Source organism: Phyllopteryx taeniolatus, chromosome 3, assembly GCF_024500385.1.
Source record: "Phyllopteryx taeniolatus isolate TA_2022b chromosome 3, UOR_Ptae_1.2, whole genome shotgun sequence".
In the NCBI taxonomy this organism is placed as follows: domain Eukaryota; kingdom Metazoa; phylum Chordata; class Actinopteri; order Syngnathiformes; family Syngnathidae; genus Phyllopteryx; species Phyllopteryx taeniolatus.
The window spans coordinates 9,495,948-9,520,757 of record NC_084504.1 but is presented as its reverse complement, the minus strand read 5'-3'; the positions used below and the strand labels follow the sequence as shown (position 1 = coordinate 9,520,757).

The 24,810-nt window shown below is 40.0% G+C and overlaps 1 long non-coding RNA gene across 2 annotated transcripts in view; it reads right to left on the bottom strand.

Annotated features, from left to right (window-relative positions):
- LOC133475856 (uncharacterized) overlaps positions 1–24,810 on the bottom strand; it is a 52,531-nt gene that overhangs the window by 7,423 nt on the left and 20,298 nt on the right. The window contains exon 3 of one of the 2 annotated variants that reach the window (XR_009787950.1): positions 23,416–23,594. The exons of the other annotated variant lie outside the window; for it this stretch is intronic. This is a non-coding gene — a long non-coding RNA (uncharacterized LOC133475856). Of the gene's footprint in view, positions 1–23,415; positions 23,595–24,810 lie in introns of those variants that run through there. 2 annotated transcript variants of the gene reach the window in all.

Genomic DNA, 24,810 nt, shown 5'->3' with positions numbered 1-24,810 from the left:
CTTAATTTACCATAACCCCATTTTGAAACCCTAATTTGAAGCCTGAATCCTGCCCTGAACCACAATTTGACCAAGGCCTAAACCTTATTTTGAAACTCCATCTTAAAACCTAAATTTAGACCATAACCCTGCTTTTGAAACCCTAATTTGACACCTTATTAAACCCTGACAACCTCTTTTAAAACCTAACCCCGGTTTGCAAACCTAATTTGAAAGCCTAACAGTCCCCTGAAACTCCAACTTCAAAGCTAACAGTGGCTTGAAACCCAAATTTGAAACCCCAAAATTGGCTTGGCAAAACCTTAATTTGAAAACCTTACCCCGTCCTGAAACCCTGACGCTATCTTGAAACCCTATCCCAGGCTTAAAACCCTAATTTAAAGACCTAATCCTGTCTTGAAAACCTAATTCTAAACAAACCAAAAACCTTGTTTGAAACTTTAAACCAGACTTTTAAATCCTGACACTATCTTGAAACTCTAACCCAGATTTAAAACCATAATTGGAAACCTTAACATAGGTTTGAAACCCTAATCTGAAACCTTAACCGTGGCTTCCAACCTTACTATAATTTGAAATCCTAATAATTGTTTAAAACATCACCCAGACAGACTTCAAACCCTAACATTGTCTTAAAACCATCATATGAAATGCTGTAAAGAGATCTTCAAACAGGAACTAAACAAACATAAAAAAGAAATATGGACAAATAAAAATATTTTTTTAAGAAGCGTTAAATCAAACGGCACGCGTGCAATTAAGGATGGTAATGTAGGGTTAAAGAGACATGTTAGTGTTAGTGTGGCGTGTGCGCATATCAATGAGCTCTTATAAAACATCACAGAGTAATTACGTAAAGAAAGAATGATCGTCTTTTTAACAGGCACACGCAGAGGTCTCGCTTTACTCTGACGAGTCTTTGCTAAGTCCTTTAGTGTGCTAACAATTGGCACAACAACATGCTAACACCTTGATTTCAATGTGAGAGTTAGTGCTAGCTGCTAATAACAGATGCTAAATGGCACCAAGGATAGCAGAAGATTAAAATTCAAAGATGTTTTCTTGGTTAAATTCAAACTTTCATCTCTTTTTTTCAAGTAAAATAATCGGGGGGAAAAGGACTATTTAGCTTTTTTGTACTTTATTCTCGTAATAGTAGAACTTTTTTTCTGGAAAATCTTTTTAACTGAAAATGAAGCTTTACTCTTGTAACAGTATGACTTTTTTTATTGGGGAAAATGCTACTACATATTGAAAAAGACTTATTCTTTATATAATATGACCTTTTTTACTTCATGCCCGTAATAGAACTTCTTTCTTGAAAAACTACAATATCTTGCGAAAAGATTGGACGTTTTTTTATCAAGTCAGCAGTGGACAATTTTAAAATAAAACTTTATTGAAAAATAATAGTCGGCACGGTGACCGACTGGTTAGCATATCCGCCTCACAGTTCTGGGGACCGGGGTTCAAATCCCGGCCCCGCCTGTGTGGCGTTTGCATGTTCTCCCTATGCCTGGGTGGGTTTTCTCCGGGCTCTCCGGTCTCCTCCCACATCCCAAAAACATGCATGGTAGGTTGATTGAGGACTCTAAATTGTCCGTAGGTGTGAATGTGTGTGCGAATGGCTGTTTGTTTCTATGTGCCCTGCGATTGGCTGGCGACCAGTTCAGGGTGTACCCCGCTTCTCGCCCAAAGTTAGCTGGGATAGGCTCCAGCATGCCCGCGACCCTTTTGCGTTATAGAAAATGGATGAATGGATGAAAAATAATACGACTATACAGGGAAAAATAAAACTTTATTCTCTGAATTTTAAGATTTTTTCCAGAAAAAAAAAACATAATCTCTAGAAAAGATTATTATTATTTTTTAATCTTGAAAAATATATCTTTCTTGATTCAAAATACGACACACGACAAACTGCAATGAAAAATACAACTCTTGGATATTCCGACTTATATACCTTAAAAAAATACAACTTTATTCTCCATCCATTCTGTTATGGGAAAATTACAAAATATAGTCTATGCACTCTTTGAATACATTATCCCATGGTTTTGTGTGATTTTATTACTTCAATAGTCCTTTGTTTAATAGTCCTTTCTTCTTGTGTGGCCTTTCCAAATATACTTCGTAGCTTAATTGTTTAATGTAACGTGGTAACTACTCCATCAGTGACTTATATTCATTTTTTCCCCCCTCAAAATAATATTCAGCGACCCTATTGAGACAAGGCAAAAGTCCCAACTATCGTAATATTCCAACTTTATATTTTAGCTTTATTCTTTTTTGGAGAAGAAAATACTTCATTCATTCATTCAAATTCATTATTTTTCTCTCTACTTAGTTTTCTTAAAAATGCATTTTTATGTAGAAAAAAAATAAATTGTGTAAAGTGACAAAATAATTTTTTTAAAATAATCACAATGTATATCTTTTGAAATATTTGGTTCTTGTCCTTTATGACTTCCATCCATTCATCTTCTGTACCGCTTTATCCTCACTAGGTATATAGACAGGCGGGGTCGCCAGCCAATCACAGGGCACAAATAAACAAACAACCATTCACGCACACATTCACAACTACAGGCAATTTAGAGTCTTCAATCAACCTAGCATGCATGTTTTTGGGATGTGGGAGGTAACCGGAGTACCTGGAGAAAATCCACGCAGGCACGGGGAGAACATGCAAACCTCCACACAGGCGGGGCCGGGATTTGAACCCCAGTCCTTAGAACTGTGAGGCAGATGTGCTAACCAGTCGTTCACCGTGCCACCCATTTATGACTTTTGTCTTGTAAAATATAACTTCATCTCGAAATATATCAATAGTCTATAGTATATTAGTTATATCTATATTATGTATATATAGTATAGTATATTACAATTTTTGTTTTGCCCAACAAATTTTTAGTCTCCGATTTACAACATTATTCTTGTAATACTCACTTTTTAATATTCTGACTTTTTCTCAAAAAAACAAAAAAAAAACTTGTCTCAAAAAATGCTCGTTTATTCTCGATTTTTCTTGACAAAAAAATACAACACCTAAAAAAGAATAATCCTTTATATCTCAAGAAATATAATTTTGAAAGTATTATATATTTTTTGCAAATAAATACTTTTCTCATGAGAAATACAACTTCATGTAAGATTAATTTAATATTATGAATTTGTAATTAATTATTCTTGTAACAGTTCGCCTTTTTTCTTTTTAAAATACAACTTTACTCTGATCATATCGGACATGTTGCTTTTTTAACCTTTGCGAACTCTCCACATGTTTCGCTGTGACGTTTGGCAATGTCATTTTCCCCAAATCTGTTTGTTCCCTCATCACGTCCTTATCTAATTCCATCACCATCACCCCAAAAAGAAAAAATACATAACCATGCTGATTGGATGGACAGTCAGTCGCGTAATCCAATCTAAAGACCACCTTGGAAAAGATATTGCATTTCAGAATTTTAAGCCTTTCGGGAGGTCAGTGAAGATCAGGTTTTAATAGTGGCGACGGCATGAAAAACAGGAAGTTACTCTAGTGTAAAAACAACAGAATGTAGGATAATGTCATGTGTTAAGGGGTAATGTGAGGTTAAAGTCTCCAGTGTGGAAAAAAAGCCAGCAGTAAAAATAGCAAAATCCTCTGGTGTTGACGCATAGCGAAGGAGTAATACGGTGAGTCATTGCAGAGCTAATACTTTGATGCTCACAGAACTCAAGCCTTATGAGTCACAATGAGGCATTACTTCACAAAACCTAGGATGTAAAACAAAAAATAAATAAATACTCCAAGCATAATGTTTTAATGTACAGACAAGTCTTATTTTTTAAGAAATAGGCGTACGTTTTCCTTGTTAAATTGCACCTTTCCGCTCATAATATTCTAACTTTTCTTCCTCTTAAAAAAAAAAATAAAAAATGTGGCCTAGGGTATCCTGGTATCCTGGTGCCAAGTGCAAATATCGACACCCTTAAGTTTGAACAGGATGTTCGTTATGGACAATCCGTGATGAGCACAGAAGTCCAATAACAGAACAAAGCTCGGGTTCTGACCAAGGGGGCAATTCCTCCCAATCAGGCCCCTCCAGGTCTCACTGACATTTCCCACATGAGCATTGAAGTCCCCCACAAGAACAAGAGGAGTCCCAAATGGGAGTGCTCTCCAGCACCCCTTCCAAGTACTCCAAAAAGGGTGGGTACTCTGAGCTTCTGTTTAGTGCATAGGCAGAAAAAAAAACAGGCAGGACCTGTCCCCTCATCCGAAGGCACAGGGAGGCTATCATTTTGTCCACCTGGGTGAACCCCAATGTACAGGCACTGAGCCAGAGGGCAGAAAGTATGCCCACACATGCTCGGCAACTCTCACCGTGGGCAACTGCAGAGTGGAACATAGGCCAACCCCTCACAAGAGGACTGGTACCAGAGCCCAAACTGTGTGTCGAGGTGAGCCCAACTATATCGAGTTGGAACTTCGCACACAAGCCCAGGCTCCTTCCCTGCCACAGAGGTGACATTTCACGTCTCTAAAGACAGCTTCTGCAGCCGAAGATCGGATCGCCACGGTCCTTGCCTTTGGCCACCTCCCAGCTCTCTACACACCTGACCCCCTTGGCCTCTCCCAGAGGTGGTGAGCCTATGGGAAGGGGGACCCACGTTGCCTCTTCGGCTATGCCTGGCTCCGGAGGGGGGCCCTGGTGACCCACGTCTGGATGAGGGAAAACGTCTCCCAATGTTCATATATATCATAGTGGGTCTTCGTGGCCTGCTTTGTCTGGTCCCTCACCTAGGAGCTGTTTGCCATGGGGGACCCTACCATGGGCATAAAGCCCCAGACAAGGAAAAATGCAATTTTATTATTTTAATACTGCAACCATTTGTGTGGCTCCATAAAAAAAACACAAAACGATTGTAATATAAAAAAAATAACAAATCTGGTTGTATTTTTTTACAATATGCCTTTTTTCTGTAATACGAGTTTATATCTTGAAAAATACATCTTTATTCTTTTAATATTATGAGAGTAAAAATGTTTTGTCTTAAAAAGATATACCTTTTTAATGTACAAAATATGTTATTCTCATGATATTGTAAATCTTTCTTATTTTTTATAGTTTTTTCATTTTTGAAGAATATACCATTAAAAATGACCTTTTTGTGGATTACTTTTCTATATAAATTTTTTATTTTTAAATAAATATGTTGTTTTCTCTTGAAAGATAAATCAGATTTGTATATTGCAATGTATTTGTTGTATATTTTAATAAAATAAACATTTTTGGGGCAAATGAACAATCACAAAAACCCTTCCTTAAAAAACGTTACTTTTTATCTAATAAAAATACAATATTCACGTAATAGTATAATGTTCTGTTTTTTTCAATTTAAAAAAAATATATATTCGAGGGGGAAAAAAACAAATAATTTAAAAGGCTTATTTCTAAAAAAATATTTCTATTAAAAATATTTAAAAAATATGACTTTTTAAAACATTAATTCTTATCTTGATAAAATATGAGTTTTTACCTTGTAAAATATTACTTATACATCATAATATTATTTTCTTATTTTTCAGGTTATTTTCTTGTATTTTTTTTTTCTTCACAAAAAAAAATCCTAAAAATACAAGTGTCCATTTTGTAAGCTTCATATAGCACGTGTGGCTGTGCTCAAAGCAGCTGCTCGGTTAAGTGTGTAGCAAACATAAAAAAAATAAGCGAGGCAAGGTCTGGTCGCGCCGTGGGGGAAAATGAAAAAAGCATCCATGAGGGTGATTGATGTGGGACAGGAGTGAAGGTCTTGCACCTGAAAGAGAGTCGCGGTGAGAGTGATTCTTAGCGGCGTGATTAAAGTTTAAAGTGTAAGGACGCATTAGCGCTTTCTTCCTGGGATTTACCACCGCATTTCCTTGACTTGACTTGATTTAACGTTTGGCGTTGTTGAATAAACATCCTGTGAGGTTTCATTAAACGCCCCGGAAAGGCGGAACAAAAAAAGTGCAGTCCAGTTTGTCAAAATATTTATGACAGGCCAAGGATAAACACGTCGTTTCCCAGATGACCTCAAGCGTCTTGGCCACATCGACAAAGTACAAATGCTTCTTGCATTGACAAGTTAAAAAAAATCTATACATTTCAAAAATATTTTACAAGTAGTTTCTTATGCGACATTTAACTTAACACCATTGCGAATAGCAATAATTTGTGCATGTTGATCATTCAAACCCTAAAAATACCCCAAACTATGATCCCAAAACATAATAACAACAATTAACATTGCTAAACTTTATCGAAATATTTCCAACTTTTACAATTCCTTGCAAAATCACTTGAAAAAGTCAACAATTAACCTCAGGACTTTAGTCTATCTTTGAACTTAGCTAGCCGAGCCAAGCTTGGCATAACATTATAAAAACAAGATAACCTAATTTAACCTAGCCTAGCATATCATAGCCTTACATACTATAATGTAATGAAACATACTTTAGTGTATGTCTTAATTCTTCATATGTTTTCTAAAAATTATAATCAGAAGACAACCAATGCTAGCAGACGTGCTAACAGACACGAACAGTCAAAGAGTTAATTCGTGTTGTTTTATTTATATATATTTATATAAGTATACGCGAGTCGCTATGCTCACTGCTATGTGCGTGTACCCGCGTGTCCCAGGTGATGGAGCGTGAGCTCACTGAAGGGTGACGACCATCTGTAGGGGCCTTGCTAACATGCAGGTGCATCGCTACGTAGCTAACACGCGAGCTACACATATACATAAGGTGTGTGGGGGTGGTGACGTGACCATCAGAGAGTAGGGTGTGAAGTCAGACCTCATGGTCAAGTCATGCTTCATTGAAGGTGGTCTCAGCAGGAGCCAAATGATGACTAAATGTGTACTAAAATAACCCAGAACATGAACTAGTCTAGCTTTGCCTACCATAGCATTGCAAATCATAGCTTAACCCCAAGATAGCGTACCATGGCCTAGCATAGCGTGGCGTGGAAATGGTGGCTGTTGAGAGGTGTAAAGTATGCTGATTGGACCTACCCTAGCATATCACAGTGTAGAGTAACTTAGCATAGCATAGCCTTACATACTAAACAAAACATAAACCACCTTAGCTACGTGTAGATTTGACCTACTCTAGCATATCATGGCAAGGCAGAGCATAATATGGAATAGCAAAGTGGGGTGATTGTCAACTGGTGCCTCGTGACACCAAAGTGGGTCGTGGACCCGTAATGGGTGGGTCGTGCACAGGTAGTACAAAATTACAGCGGGTCCTCAACGGTACCAAGATACGATGTTTCGAGGTTAATAATGGCACTCAATTAACCAGTTTGCACAGTGGCATAAAAATACGTGGTCACATGGCACGAGAAGGCACCCTCAGTTCCGTACTTATTGTTTTTCATTGGACTATTTTCTATTTCTAAAGTGTTCTTCATACAAATAGCCAGAGGTGGGTAGTAATGCGCTACATTTACTCTGTTACATTTACTCAAGTAAAATTTTCGATAAACTGTACTTGTCAGAGTATTTTAAATGCACCGTACCCTTTACTTGAGTATTCACAGTATGTGTAGAAGGATCGATACTTTTACTCAATGATTGACATGCCGTTCGCTACTTTTATTTATCCATTCTTGCGTGTGCGCGTCCATTTTTAGATTCCAGCTTCGACTTCCGCATAGGGCGCCCAGTGCGCCAATCCAAAGTGATCACTAGTTATTTGACTCCAATTCACCAATCAGACGACACAAGGCAGTCACGTGACCACAGTCATGTCACATGACATCACTTAGCCTTCGCGAGCCAATCAAAATGACTCATTTTCTGGAGGAAAAAAAAAAAAAAAACAGCTGCACGAGTGTGTTTACTTTACAGACTCCCAAAAACAGTAGCTTTGTCATGCAGCTCTTCAATTGTGACTGCCCATACTTGGATATTTCAGCCCATTTCTAACTTGAGAAAACACCTTGCGGTAAATTGCAGATGTTTCTATTGTTGTCTTGGCAGTGCATATGGCAGCATTAGCCCTATCCTGTGGTGTCACACACGCACTCGCACACACAATCAATAAGTCTGGTCAGCAAACAGCTTCTCCATGAAGTCATTTCAATGAATAAAGCAAATACAGTATGTCTGACCCCTTTAAAATCAACTTTGTGCTTTCATGTGGCCACAACCCATGAACCACTACGCATTTAGCATACCACACTAACATGACGCCATATAGAACAGATGCTCAACCAATTAGGCTTTCTGTTATTTACGCAGGGACTGCTCGCTCCTAACTCTCCTCCTTTGATGAATAGTTGCGCAGATGTTAGCATGATGGCGCGTTCTAATCCCGCAGTTGAAATTAAACAGATCTCAAATATTTATTAAAGGAGCATATAATCCTAATATGTAGAGATTGGGAAGGCGGGGGGGGCTTTAGAGGGAGTTACGTGCAGATTTTAAATCCAGGTGTACGAGGTCCTAAATCGGGCGGGATTAGCGGAAAGGTTATTATAATTTTTTAAATAACACAAAAGCAGATTTAGTTATTATAAAAAAGGACCAGCGGACCATCTGCAACCGCTACTTGGATTCATGTTGTTTTTTTTTTTGTTGTTGTTTGACTTCAATTATTAATATTGTTTTTCATCTCAGGGGGCCAGCTGGGGGCACGTAGCGTTATTGACTGATGTCCTGAACGCAGGGCACGAGCCAAAATTCAGCATTGATACAGGCACAATGAATAGCGTAGCATAGCATATGTACACAGTGGCTGCTGGATAGCCAAAATATTGTGTCACTGGTCTCTCTCGTATTTCTGGTAAATTTCCATTGCAGACACAAAGCAGCAAAGGCATGTAAGGACTAGAAAGTGCTGACCGAGTGACGCACCACTGTGCTGGCGTTCATCACCCCTCCCCTCGATGCCCGCGCACCCCTGGGCAGACTAATGTGACACCAGCCACCTCGTTTTTGAAGCTGGGCTCGCAGCTTTGGGTGACAGGTACGCCAGGCGGCATCAGCGTATCCCGCCACGGCGCCGCCCGCCCGCCGGCCCTCAGGTTCATGCGTTGTGACGGATATTCTCTGCCGCTCGCCCACCCGCCCCAGGGGCTGCCGGCACCGCCCCGGCCGCCAATGCCCAGGCGCAAACATAATGTTTTGGTGGGGAGCGGCTGTCTTCTCTGAAATAGCTGGAAAAAAGGGGAGTTTCAGCTTGAATTTCTTTGAGATGGTGCATTGTCATGCTTAAGATGATTTTGTCAATGAAAGCACGAGTCTTCTTTTGGTACCATGGAAGATAGTGGTCAGTCAGAAACCCCACATACCTTTCAGAGGTCATTTTCACAACATCAGGGACCCTAAAGGGGCCGACAAGCTCTCTCCTCGGCTTGTTTTCGGTACAATAGAAAATGTACAATGTGAGTTTCATGGAGAGTTTCTGCTTGAATTTCTTTGCAGGATGTCAGAATAACCTCCCTGGGCTGCTGTTTGGACGTCAACTGGCTCCGACCCGCAACGATCTTTTGCTTGAAGATGCTCCAAAGGTTCTCACTAGGGTTGAGGTCAGGGGAGGATTGGGGCCACAACATTCTCTATTTTTATCCTCATAGCAGCAAATGATGTAGCGGTATATCTTGTTGCATGTCGTGAAAGCCTTAATGGTCCAGACAGATGGAGTAGTGGATGGTCAGTGGAAGGCCCCCGTGTCCCAACAAGGCTTCAGCGTCAGCAAGGAGGTGGCGGACTGGCGCAGTCGGGTATTTTGGAAACATGTTGGGGAGGGGCGGCACGGTGGACGACTGGTTAGAGCGTCAGCCTCACAGTTCTGAGGACCCGGGTTCAATCCCCGGCCCCGCCTGTGTGGAGTTTGCATGTTCTCCCCGTGCCTGCGTGGGTTTTCTCCGGGCACTCCGGTTTCTTCCCACATCCCAAAAACATGCATTAATTGGAGACTCTAAATTGCCCGTAGGCATGATTGTGAGTGCGAATGGTTGTTTGTTTCTATGTGCCCTGCGATTGGCTGGCAACTAGTTCAGGGTGTACCCCGCCTCCTGCCCGATGACAGCTGGGATAGACTCCAGCACGCCCGCGACCCTAGTGAGGAGAAGCCGCTCAGAAAATGGATGGATGGATGTTGGGGAGGGATCTTGTCAGACCCTTTAGGGTCCCCGAAGGTGTGAAAATTATCTCTGAAAAGTATGCGGAGTTTCTGACTGACCACTTTCTTCAGTGGTACCAGAAGAAGAACCATGCTTTCATTAGCAAAAATCTTCTTCAAGCATGACAATGCACTATCTCAAAGAAATTCAAGCAGAAACTCTCCAAAAACTCAGTCAATCAGTCAGTTTAATGGATGTAAGAATTGTGAAGCTGCTATCAAATAAGGGGTCCTATATAAAAATGTAACTTGACTTGTTATGATGATGTTTTGATTGAAATAGCTTTTGATTTCAGTAAATATGACTTCCTAATGCTGCAAATTCAATAAATTACTATTTTCAGTTCTTTACAACCTGTCAAATGTCTTGAAACTCTGTTGTGCATAATCATTTGGAACAGTGCAGTTTGAAATTTTATATTTCCCAAAAAATACTGTTATCATTGGGATGTTTGCTAATTGCTCAACATTTCAATTATATCCTGAAGGTTGATGACTTGAAAATTATGTTGACTACCATTTGTATCAACTATTTAGGAGAATCAGAGAAAAATATAATTTGTATAATACAAACGTAATTTGGAATGCAGTGTATTTAGACATGGTCTGAGCAGGTGTAAATTTAGACTGACTTTCTGCCACCAAATTATTACTCCACCAGAGCACGACCAAGGAAACACCCTCACTGTTCCAGAACACCCAGCGTGGTGCAAACTGGTCTGCCAAATTGGCAAACGCGCAGCGAGCCCTGCGCTTGCACAAGATTTAGTATATAGCGAGATTTGCGCCCCGCCGCAGATTCGCTGTCTACGAAAATAGAGCCCCTGATTTTAACTCAATTCGAGCGTTCAGGTGCATTTTTATCTTAAAATCAGAATCTTGAGTTGTCTGAATAGGGTTTATATAACAATGTAACAGTAAATCAATGTATTGTGTAAAGTTGAGCATGTTTTTTTGGTAATTGTGTGTGTCGTTAAAGTCAGGATGCATTTACGTTTATCCTCGGTGTGACCTTCACATTTAGGGACCTTCTTGAAGCTTCGCGAGCTGCCACCTCACACAAGTGAGCCCAGTATGTCCCACAATGCACTTGTGTTGATCGCTGGTATTTACAGCTGATGAGCGCAACGCAGCGGGGGTCTTTGCCTTGATGTATGCGCACAGTCACGGTCTTGCACTCGCAGCCACCGAGCGGTTGGGGGTCTCCACGCTCTTGTTTGTAATGGGGGGAGACAAAGGGTCAGTGGGTCCATTGGAAATGGAGTTAGAGCCATGACTGACGTTACCTTTACACCACAGCAACCAAGGTCTTCCTTTGACCTTAAAGTTGAAGGAAAATATGTTTTTTTCATCCAGGGTTTACGGTTGGTCTTTGTTTATTTAGGGTTAAAGTTAGCTTTTGGGATTGAAATAAGTGTTGGGGTTAGGACTAGAGTTAGGTACAGGATTAGGTTAAGACTATTGTTTAGTGTCAAGGTGTTAGGTTAAGTAGGGGTAATAGGGTTAAGTTTAGGGTAGGGGTTAGGATTAATTTTGGGGTTGAAGTTAGATTTAGGGTTAACTGAGCCTGAGTCAGCTGCATTAGAGTCATCAATGTGCAGCACTACACAACCAACAGCCCTTTAGACTAAGTTTTTACAGTTTCAGTATTTATTTTATGTGTATGCCCAAGCATCTTTGTGTTCTTGGGAACATTCTGGAAGATAGCAACAGATCTCCTGCATGTGTGTGTGGTTTGTAAGACAGAATTAATTATCACCACAACAAATGTCTGCTGTCCTGCTCTGTGGGAGGATGTGCTTGTGTGACGCTCAGACATTTGGAGACGGAACACTTTCGCAGCATTTCTTTACACTTCGGACTTTTGGCAGGGAATAATATCCTCATTCTTTACCCCGCAATGGCGGAATGCAACGGAAACAAACGGACAAGTTGAGGCCGCAGATGCTCGCCGCTGCCGAGTCTGACAGCTTTGTCAGCTCGCACCTGTCAGGTGCACCGTGCCAGCCGTGTCACACTCATTCACTTCACTACAGAAACTCTTTAATCACACACACACATATGCATGCACGCATACACACACACGTACACACACACACACACACACACGCACGCACGCTTCAAGTAAATGCCAAAGCAACAGGTGGCGCTACAAACCTAAAACCTCTTTTGAGCAAAAGAACATAATTCCTTCACACAAAAACTTAATGTGTCCTTCATTGATGAAATTAGTTGTTGTTTTTGCATAATCTTATTAACCAGCTAACCGAACGACCTATCATCATTCAAGCATACAGGCTGACAAAGCAGCTAACTAACTGGCAGGACAACTAAGTGACTGACTGGCAGACCCACCAAACAACTAACTAACTCACTCACTGATCAACCAACCTACTAACCGATGAACCGGCTGACTAAAGAACTGTGGGACGGTCAAAAAACTAACTAACTATCAAAAAACAATCAACCACACTGCTGGGTTACTAACTAGCTAAACTGGCTACCTACCAACAAACTAATATAGCAATCTAATTCATTACAAAACAATCACAATTGAGTGACTAATCAACCAAAGGAATGCCAACCAACTAACCAGAACTGACCCACCAACAGACTAACCGATTAGCTCACTGCCTGACTGACTAAATTAACAACAAACCAACTACTAGCTGATCTCACAACAAACCAACCCAACACAATTTATCAACTGAACACCACCTAATTAACGAGCAAATAATCTGGCCAGCCAATAACGACTGCTTGCCTGACTAACAAAATAACTAACGATCTACCAAACAAACTAGCCAACCAACCACAACTGACTGACTGATTGACTACCAAATGACAAACCAACTGCTTGCTGACCAAATAAATAACCAAATGCAGCCTTACTTAGCACATGAAATGATCTATTGATCGAGGTGCTCCAAATCTACACACTATAGAGCTAAATATCCCAATTTTACACGTGAACCTGAAGGTGACTCTCAGTCAGCCTGCGATGTTTGGCACGAGAACAGTGGCGGGTGGGGGTTCGAGGGTGGTCTTTTGTGAGGCCGGCTGATGCTGACCAGGTGGGAGATGTTAGCCACTAAGTCTGCTGAGTGATGTGCTGATGGATATAAACAGCTGTTATTCTTGCTAATGGAAAGCAATTAGAAACATCTGCACGCTTGGCGGCCATTGATGCCCCCCCCCCACACACACACACACACACACACCTTCTCCCAAACCCCCTCCCAGGTGCTGCTGGCAAGTAATTACATCATCAGTACAGAGGGAAAGAGGGTGGGGCTTTTTGGACGGAACTGGAAAATGGCTGATGGGCTGTGAAGAGCAAAGACTGCTTCCGGATCTGAACCAAGGAAGTCCTTCAGGTCTAACAGCTTTTAAAGGGTTAGCAACAAGGGTTAGAGTTTCAAATTATGGTTTAAAGACAGGGATGGGGTTTCAAGCCAGGGTCACGGTTTCAAATTTGGGTTTGGCAGGGTTTCCCCTTTAGGTTTCCAAAGTAAGGTTTGCGTTTCAAGCCTGAGTTAGGGTTTCAAGCCAGGGTTAGGGTTTCAAATTTGGGTTTGAAGCCAAAGTTAGGGTTTGAAATGGTTTAGGTAGGGTTTAAAAATTAGGTTCACAAACTAGGGTAAGGTTTATTTAGTGTTTTGAGCCCTGGTTAGGGATTCAATTTAGAGTTTGAACCTAGGATTATGGTTTCAAACAAGGGTTAGGCTTTAAAGTTAGCATTTTAAGACAGCGTTACGGTTTAAAATTAGTATTTCAAGCCTCGTCTAGGATTTTCAAATACGAGTTTCAATAAAGGGTTAAGATTTCAATTTAGGGTTTGAAGCCATGAAGCGGTTTCAAACAAGGATTAGGCTTTTAAAATAGAGTTTCAAGCCTGGTTTAAGATTTCAAATAGGAATTGGAGTTTCAAATTATGGTTCCAAGACAAGGTTAGAGTTTCAAGGCCAGGTTAGGATTTTGTGTTAAGCTTTTAAATTGGGTTTCAGGATAGTTTTAGGGTTTCAAATTGGGGTTTCAATCCATGGTTAGCGTTTTGTGTTATGGTTTCAAATTAACGTTTCACGCCAATATCAGGATGTCAAAAGTGTTTCCAACCAAGGTTCAGGATTCATGTTATGGTTTCAGTTTAGCCTTTCAAGCCAGTGTTGGGGTTTCAAATTAAGGTTCCAAGTTAGGGTTTAGGTAAATTAGGGTTTCCAATTAGAGTCACAACAATATTGGGGTTTCAAGATTGGGTTATGGTTTTAAATTAGGGTTTTGAACCTTAGTTGGGGTTTCAAACAAGGGTTAGAACTTCAAGATTTCAAGAGTTTCAGTTTTATGTTTGAAGCAAAGGTTAGAGTTTCAAATTAGGGTTTTACGACAATATTAGGATTTCAAGCAATGGTATAAATAGGGTTTCAAGCAATCGTTGGGGTTTCAAGTAAGAGCGCTCAGTGTGACTCAGTGGCTGGCTGCTGTTGTGAGTCGTGTGTGACGCGGCGCGAAGCCGCTGCCAAGGAGTGCAGAATGTCATTAGTAGCGTGAGCACACCATAACGGCGAAGGGGAATTCATCAGCTCCGCTCATGACGCTAATGGACTCGGCCGCAAATGACTTTGGATGAGCGGCGCTTCATTTCTGCTGCTGGCACGCCGTAATGTTTGCGCCATACCTCACAAACCTGAACAGAGGCTGCCAGCTGGAGGAGGCTGTGATGATGTCACCAGGCTTCAGCCAATGAGAGTCAATGCTTGTTTTTGAGGTAAAAAGACTGTTATGGGGTTAGGGTTTCACTTTAGGGTTTGAATACAGGGTTGGGGTTTCAAGCCCTGATTAGGGTTTCAAGTTAGGGTTTTAAGGCAGAGGTAGTGTTTCAAGCCTGGGTTTGTGTTTCAAACAATGATTAGGGCTTCAAATTAGGGTTTCAAGCAAAGGTTAGGGTTTCCAATTAGGGATTCAAACAAGGGTTAGAGTTTCAAGTCTGAGTTATGACTTCAAACTAAATAGGTTGTCAGGTTAGTTTATTCTTAAGATGGGTTTCCAATTAGCATATCAAACCACAGTTAAGGTTTCAAACAATGGCTAGTGGTTGTATATTTGGGTTTCAAACCTGTGTCAGATTTCAAATTAGGGTTTGAAAGCAGGGTGAGGGTTTCAAGGATGAATTATGTTTTCCAGTATGGTATATTATGGTTTTAAGACATTTAACGTTTCAAATTACAGTTTCAATACAGGTTTATGGTTTCAAGGAACGGTTTGGGATTTAAATTAAGGGCTCAAGCCTGGATTAAGGTTTCAAATTAGGGTTTCAAACAAGGGGTAGGGTTTCAAATTAGGCTTTCAAAATTGTGTTTAGTTTTCAATTTAAGGTTTCAAGTCTGAGGAAGGCTGTCAAATTAAGATGTCAGGGTTTCAAATTAGGGTGTCAAGCTACAATTAGGGATTCAAACAACAGTAAGAGGTTGCACGTTTGGGTTTCTACTAGCCTGATTTAGGTTTCAAACTAGGCTTTTTTGACAGGGTTTGGTTTTCAAGTTATGGTTTCAAATTAAGGTTTCAAGCCAGGGTTAGTGTTTCAAATTTGGCTTGGAGGCCAGGATTAAGATTCCAAATTACATTTTCAAATTAGGATTTCATATTAAGGCTTCAAGACGGTGTGAGGGTTTCGAATTAGGGCTTCAATCTATGTTGTCACAAACAACCCCTTATGATCATCTAATGAGATTGGTCACCCTGGTCCACGTTGCAGTGTTCCACTCCACCGCTAACGAAGCTAACGTGGCTAACAGCATGTCGCGTGGCCAACCTTGTCATGTAGGTCATGTTGGAGCTTTTAGCCAAATCGACTGTCTGCATATTCATGCAGCCCCTTATCAGCTCGCTTTACTGCAGGCGGGGCTCCTTTCTTTTCCCAAACATATGCAATGCAAATTGAGATGATGGCTGCTAACGGATGCTAAGGGCTAACTCAGGTCGCCCCAAGTGCTATTTATTTATTTATTTATTTAGGGCGGTTGTGTGTCCTGAACTAAAATGCAGTATGTTTTGTGCCCGCCTCAAACGGGCGCCACAGCATCATTGTGTCGCTTTTGAAATGCTTGAAAGGACTAAAAGGACGTAACTAAAGACACTTGTATCTCAAATCATCTTCCCTCATTGAAATGAATAGAAATGTCATTAATCTGTTCCAGGCTTAAAATAAATAAATAAAATATCTGGTTTTTAAATAAAGGAAATAACACTCAATAATTGTACTATGTATTGCAAAAAAAAAAAAAAGACATAACATAATTCAATAGAATATAAAGAATTAAACAGTTTGTGCATCTTGATTAATTCCTTGTGACTCTTTCTGGTGAGTGCGACTTGGCCACTGGGGTCAGTATAATACAGTCAAAAAAGGAAGTGTTTCATAACGCCTGTGACTCAGTAATCTGCAGTAGTATTACTCATTCTTCGCAGAGTTTAATAAGGAAGCCTGTGAGTATTATTATATTGTCTGACTAAATGTGTTGCTGCACATATAGTTCTTTGCTTTGGGGCTGCGACAATCGGAATGTTAAAAACATGCGAAATATGACTTTTTGGTAAGGTGTCTTTTAGAATCATTTGGGCCATTTCCAGGGGTCTTTCAAATTGTTTGAAAATTCAGGCCCCAAAAACAGCTTCACATGGCAACATGAAATTTGGTAAGCGTGTCTATCACGAGTAGACCCATAAAAAAGTCACAAGAAGCCATGGCCGAAAAGACACAGTAAGACTGCTATTTGGTTTGGTTTGGAAACATGGAATTAGGTAGGCAGTGTTGCGCAAAACCACAAAATTCTTGTGAAGATATGCTGTAAAAGACAAGGAAAATGTGCTGTTTTGGTTTTGGTTTTTCATTTCAGGGTAATTCTGGCCATTTCAAGCAGATCTTCAAATTGTTTGAAAGTTCAGTCCTCGAAGCCAATTTCACTTAGCCACATGAAATCTGGAAGGCGTGTCTGTGTTGAGTAGACCCATAAAAAAGTCTCAGGGAGCCATAATCGAAAAAGAAACAGTAAGTGTGAGGACACGGGGTGCGTCAGCTGTGTCGAGTTCAGCTGTTATCAGTAAGGCAAACGCAACCGGTCAGGATGTTGTGATGAAGTCTCCCTGCCGTGTGGCAGCCATCTTCAGCTGAGCCTCACCAAGCGTCTGCCTCCATGTCAGTCAAGTTTTGTTTACAAGCACCCCCATCGCGCAAGGCGTGATGAATCGTGGGTAATCGGATAAGTTGGGTTGCATCCTCCCGCTTTCCCTCCAAAACGACAACACGGAGTGCGCTCCAGTGAAAGCCAGAGTGCACGTGTCAGGAGCGATGACAGAGGGATGCCTCCGTCTTGGTCTGCCCAAGATCTTCCACCAATTAAAATGACACAGCAGGGTGCCCATTGGAAATATGCATGACAGAACGTTGCATTATGGGCGCACAGAGAAATCAGTGCACTTGTTTTTACCTTATGGCTTGCTGCACTTCACAACCACTGAATGCATTTGCCCATAGGAAATAATGGAAAGGAAAATGATATGATATATACTGTATGTAATTATTTTCTAGAAGAAAAATATATGCTTTCTTATATTATTTCATTTGTTGTTGTCACATCTACTTTAAAATTTCCTAAATGCAGAATACAAACAAAATGCAGATTTAAAAAATAAATAAATAAATAAATTACACAATTAATTTTATCGGTTGCATAACTACACACTGAATTAAATTAAATAAGTAAAATGAAATAATAATTGGTAGTGTGATGGCAACAATTTGAACCTACAATGGATTGTTTCTATGTTCTTTATTTGTTATTAAATAATGACCACATGCATTAGTGAATAAAAACTAAATGAATACTTAATACATCATTTTAAAAAGTAAAATTTTTATTCGTCATGTCTGTTAAGATAATGACAGATTTTACTCCGGAGATTATTATAATTTTTTTTTAATTTCAATTATTTATTCATTATTCAATGATAGACATAAAATAAATTCAACCAAAAACAATCAATAACAAATATTCAAATAGAAAAGTAACAATAAACATGACGAATTAGTAAATAAAAAAAAAACCTTTAAAAATAAAAAATACAATTAAAACTTACAAACGATTTAAGGATGATATGCTCAAACGGCTTTCTGTAGTCATGTGATTGACTGAATGTTCTGCACGGGATCAGGAAGATGAGGAATCCGTCATTGAATCACCATGGCGACGGCAGCCATTTTCTCCTTCCGTGTGTCCTATAGTGTCCCTACAGTTCCTAATCTAACCCTAAACTGAACCAGGTGAAGCCCACCACCAATGGGGATTGCACTGGTATACTAACAACAACGATTTAGGCATGGTGGACGACTGTTTAGCATATCGTTCTCACAGTTCTGAGGACCCGGGTTCAAATCCGGCCTTGCCTGTGTGTGTAGTTTGCATGTTCTCCACGTGCCTGCGTGGGTTTTCTCCGGGTACTCCGGTTTCCTCCCACATCCCCAAAACATGCATGGAAGGTTAATTGAAGACTCTAAATTACCCGTAGGTGTGAATGTGCGTGCAAATTGTTGTTTGTTTATATGTGCCCTGCGATTGGCTGGCGACCAGTTCAGGGTGTACCCCGCCTCTCGCCGAAGATAGCTGGGGTAGGCTCCAGCACGCCTGCGACCCTAGTGAGGTAAGCAGTATGGAAAATGAATGAATAAAATCAATACATTACAAAAATGAAATTAAAACAGAATAAAAACTTTAAAACCTTTAAAAAAATGTAGCAATGTTTCTTTTAAATTACAAAATTGAAATAATTGCAATTTTAAAAGTAAAAGAATAATTTAAAAATAAAAACAAACTACTGAAATAAATAAAACATTGAATTCTAAAAGTATCCAAATTAAATGGAAATTAAATCAATAGTCCAAATTAAGTAAAAATTTAGTTAAAAAGATGAACTTTAACAAATTAAAACGTAATGTTTGAAAATAAATTAAAATATTGAAAAGAACATTTAAAAAGTGCCAAAAAATAATTAAAAAATAAAAAATAAATATGAAGTTTAAAAATGGGAAATTTTAAAACGAAACAATTCAAATGTTTAATGTTATTAATTTGATGATTGTATGATGACAGTTTGACTCCAGAAGTGTTGATTTCTATTTAAGTCGTTTTAGTCAACACATGATTCCAACATAACTTTCTTGCATCCTCAGAGCATCGACATCCCTGCATTTTGATACCACTGCCTGCAGTCTGAGAGACTCTAAATTAGCGTAGCATTTTTAAGGCAAAAAATATATATAAATAAAAAACTCAACTAGGGCTGCGGGTCCAAAGTGTTGTTGACGCTCACTCCCCTTCCGTCTTTGTCAAGGCGCAGATTAGCATTCCCGATGCTACCGGACAGCTGCTGCTGGCAGGCCTCTTTTTCCGAGTGGCCCAGGCGGGAATCTGTCAGCCAGGCGGCGTAGCCAATGTGCTCCACACACCCCCCGCGGTGGAGTGGAGAGGGCAGGGGATAGTGTGTGTGTGTGTGTGTGTGTGCGGGGAGGGGGGGGGCGGCTGCTTGGTGCACAGCAATGAGGGCAGACAGATGTAAAAGTCCACTGTGGTTTTTTACAGCCTCAGTGCTTTTCCCGCTTCCCATCATGCAGCACTCTGGCAGGAGCGCATTAATGCTGTGTGAGTGGACGCCTTCGCTCGGGTCCAGCTGCATCGCGCCTGGCGTGTTGACACAAGCGCGAGCGGCACATCAAAAATAATGAGACAAAGCCTCTGCACTTGTTTTGAGAAGCCCTGACACAGGAAGTCTGCAATTTTGGTCTGAAGCAGACATTTTAGGATCATTTTGAGTGGTCCTTTAAAATTGGACTCTGCTCAGATATTTTGACCAATTGCGACCAGATTTGAAACACGTACACTAAATGGACGACACTAAATTCTGAATTTTTTTACATTTTCATCATTAGGCAGAGCGTGGTGGTAAAGTTTGATGATTTGCCATGTAAAAACAAGACTCTAAACCACAAGAATTGATTTAAAAATTCTGCCCCTAAAGACATGAGATTTGGTAGGCATGTCAATCATGGGTGGCATCACAAACTAGTCTCAAGAAGCCATGCGTGAAAAAAACTCAGGGGTCCTTCAAAAAGTTAGAAAATTCAGCACCCAAAGTAAATTTTTCACTTAGCAACATGAAATTTGGTAGGCATGTCAAGTTTGAGTAGACCCACAAAAATAGAAAAGTCCCAGCATGCCAATTAGCTTGAGTTTTGCTTCATTGTGTTGTGTGAGTGCGACAGATCATTATCAGTAGCGCTCTCATACTGTTTCTGAGCTCTCAGTGTACACATCAAATTGGTGCAATGGAGGGGTTTAGTAAACAATCAATTCATCAAATAAGCGCAGTTAGAACTGTCAGTCAAACTGAACGCTCACGTAATGTCGACATGGAGGGAGACATTTTGACTCCTCCGCTTACAAATTAGCCGAGAGACAATATGGACGCTGCTCGCTAGTTTGGCAAAATATGCTAAGGTCATCCTAATTGCCAAGTCACGACACAAACGGAGAGTTCCTGGGTTCATCACATGCGCTCACCCATAAATCACCATGCTAGGTGGCTACATGTTAGCATTAGACAAAAGGGTGACACAAAATTTTAAAAAGTTAAAAGCTATGGTAGCAGTCTATTGCTTTACTATGTGGTCAAAGATAACAAGCAGGTCCTCTCAAATGCACCATACCGTTCACACAAGATCGAAATCAATCCTTTGTTCGCAAAAAGCTGCTCAATACCGTCAAAAAGCTTATGTGGGCGTCTACATCTTCGCTCAAATGTGCCGTCTTGTGAAACATCACAAACAGATGGACTCAAACGCAACACACCGGTCGCAGAAGATCTAAAAAAAAAGCTTGACAAAAAGCTGCTAAATACTGACGCAAAAAAAATGCTAATGAAGCAGTATACATCTTCACTCAATGCTCTTTCTTGCCCAACATCCCCTGCCAGAGTGGTGCATCAAAATCAAGGAGCTATATCACAAAAAGCAGCTAAATATGGTTGTTCAAAAACCCTAATATAGCAATCGACATGATCACTCAAGTGCTCCTTTTAATCAAACATCAAAAAAATGGACTCAAATGCACCACACCAGTCACAGAAGATTGAACTCAACGTGCTTTGTTTAGATCAGTATCGGCACAAAAAGCTAACATAGCAGTCCACATTTTCACTCCTTGTCAGACATCAAGCAAATGGACTCAAATGGACCACACTAGTTAAACAAGACTAAGATCAATGTCGTTTATTTACAAAAAAACTTGTTGATAACGGCAGTTCTGGGGAACGGGTGTTACACATCCCAAAAACATGCATGGTAGGTTGATTGAAGACTCTAGATTGCCCGTAAGTGTGAATGTGTGTGCTAATGGTTGTTTGTGTGCCCTGCGATTGGCTGGCGACCAGTTCAGGGGGTACCCCGCCTCCTGCCAGAAGATAGCTGGGATAGGCTCCAGCACTCCCGCGACCATTGCGAGTTTAAGCGGTAGAAGAAAATGGATGGATTGTTGATAACGATGCTGGCTGAAAAGAGGTATAGCGAATCACGCTGATGAGCCTCCTTGTGGTGGAGTTTGGATTTGAATTGACAAATGGGCGCCATTAGGGCCTCACTGTCTTCATGAAGATAGACTCCTTTGCAAGTGACACTATGAATCATGGGGGCACATTAGGACGCCCCCCACCCCCAAATGTCCCACCTAGATAGCCAAATGCTAACGATTAACGACGCTGGTGAGGGAAAAGCAGCTGTAGACTACAGTATTGCTTACCAAACACACGCTTGCGTCGCAGCGTTGCAGTGTCATTGGCTGGCATATGAGTCCATGTTAATAAATCATTGGATGAAACTGATGCCAATCATTATAGCAGAGCCACTCATTGGGGTTTTCATTATTTTACTTCTCATTATTTATTTAAATGTCATGCAACTCAGTTAAAATATTTTTTTTAATACAAGAAAATATCAAAAACAGACATCAAACCTATATATGTTTTTAATTTACATTCATCTATTAATTTAAAATACATTTGAATCTATCTAGCAGAACCACTGTCTGTTTTTTTTATTTTAATTTTAATTTAATTTGAAATTAATAGGCTCCAGCAGGCCCGCGACCCTAGTGAGGATAAGTGGAACGGAAGATGAATGAATGAATGAATTCAATTAATGTTTACAAATGGCATAATTTAAATTTATATAGATTTTTAATTAGAAACACATTACTAAAAATAGACATCAGTTATTTAGGCAAAGCCACTGATTTATCCCTCCATCCAACCATTTTCTTTTCTTGCTTCTCCTCACTAGGGTCGCGGGCTGCTGGTGCCTATCCCAGCTATCTTCGGGCGGGAGGCAGGGTACACCCTGAACTGGTCGCCAGCCAATCACAGGGCACATATAAACAAACAACCATTCACACGCACATTCACACCTATGGGCAATTTAGAGTCTTCAATCAACCTACCGCGCATGTTTTGGGGACGTGGAAGGAAACCGGAGTGCCCAGAGAAAACCCAGCCAGGCACGGGGAGAACATGCAAACTCCACACAGGCGGGGCTGGGATTTGAACCCCGGTCCCCAGAACTGTTAGGCAGATGTGCTAAGCACCCACCACTTTAACAGAAATTTCTTGTATTTCAAAAATTTATCTATCTTTTAATTGATTTGAAAATAAATCTAAAAGTCATTAAAAAATAGACCACTACAGCAAAACCATGACAGCAAACCAAATTAAATGTCGTATGATTTTATTTCAATTGAATTTAAAATAAAAATATCAAAAATAAACAAAAATCAGAGCATTTTAAATTTAAATGGAATTGAATAAAAATGAAATAGTGGATAGTCAATATTCATTTACTGTTTCTATTGAATTCATTCGAAATTAAATGAAGATGTAATTTATTTGTAATTAAATGATTTAATTGATTTGAAATTGAAACATAGTAAAACTAGACCTCAATCATTGTTACTTTTTAAAAACAAATTAAAACTAGTCACATGATTGGTCACTTTATCTGTGCAACATAAAAAAAAAATTCATTTTAGAATGTAATTATTAAAAAGTATATTAATCATACATTATATTACAAGTGAAGCATGACGCAAAAGATGTGATTTTTTTTTAAGGCTATTTTTGCCCAACCTCCATATTTAAATCAATAAAGCTATAATTATAAAAAAGTAAGTACTGACATTAGCACTGAGTAACTTGTGGTGTTGGCAACATCCCCAACAACAATTGGTGGCACAAAAGCATCTCCGGCCGGCGTTTTGTTTCCAAGCATCTGATAGCCACTCGAGATGATGAACAGGCTCGCACTTCACACATTTTAGTCCTTGGCACCGGGCACCTCGGAAACAAGATCCAGAAAACAAGATCCAGAAAACATGCTCCTTTGGACGCAGACTCAGCAAGGACAGATGGCACCGTCGTCTTTAGGGGGGGAGACGGACAGAGACGGGACCGGGCCCTTCGAACCGGCAACAATGCGGCATCAAAACTCCCCCCGGGCTTCATTAACACCGCTTTTTAGACGGACAACGAGACTCTGCTTCTAATAGAATATTAGTCACTACAGTGTTCCGCCACTGTATCGTGGTTCATCCTTCACTATATCGTAGATTTGTATTACTACTTAGGAACATTCGCCTTACGAACGTCTCGGACACGACCACTTCTGTATGAGTCAAAACATGTTTTTTTAATACAGTGGCATCTAAACTTAAGAATGACCCGACTCACAAGGTTTTTTTTTTTTTTTTTTTTTATAAATTTGAGACACGAGCGCTCAGAGGGTGGCAGCGAACTTTACAAAAACCTGCAGTTGAAGTTTACGTTAAAAATATACATAAAAGAATGAGAATTACACACTTTGTAACTTTGGATAAGTGTGCTAGCTCAATACTAACACATGATGGGAAATGCCATAGACAAGCAAAAAAGAAAAAAAAACTAGCATTGATATTGCGGGAGTTTAAATCTTTTAACAACCTACATTTTAACACAAACGGTAGCAGCACATGCAGACAGACAATACTCACAGGCGTATATTCTTTATTATGTGCGAAAAATGACAAATATTACTGCAGCTTAGTTGACGTTATTCTTTTGTGTTGTCATCGAAACTGCGTGTTGTGTGAATGTATATATTACACTGCCCCCTGATGGCCATGGCGCGCACACCAGAAAGAGCAGCACAATGTCCATTGAATGAAAGCATGAAATCATGATGCAAAAACTGTTCAGTTATTTACTTTTTACAGTTTAAGTGTGTTTTAATTAGTTTAAATGTGTTTGAAGGTGGTTGGAGGGTTAATGCTTTAAAAAAAAAAAAATCTGACAATATATAGTCTCTCTATATTGCAGCTTTTTTACCTACCTATAAATGGGGGTTCACTGTATTTACTGTATGTAATCATTGGTTGATCTGCATGTCAATAATTTTGGCAGCACCACTGATTGGTCGTGATGTTACTCAGTGTTTTCAGTCACTGTTCATGCAAGCTTTGGTCATTGTACCTGTCAATCATCATCATTATTTGTCCTGCAAGGTGACCAAGCACAGA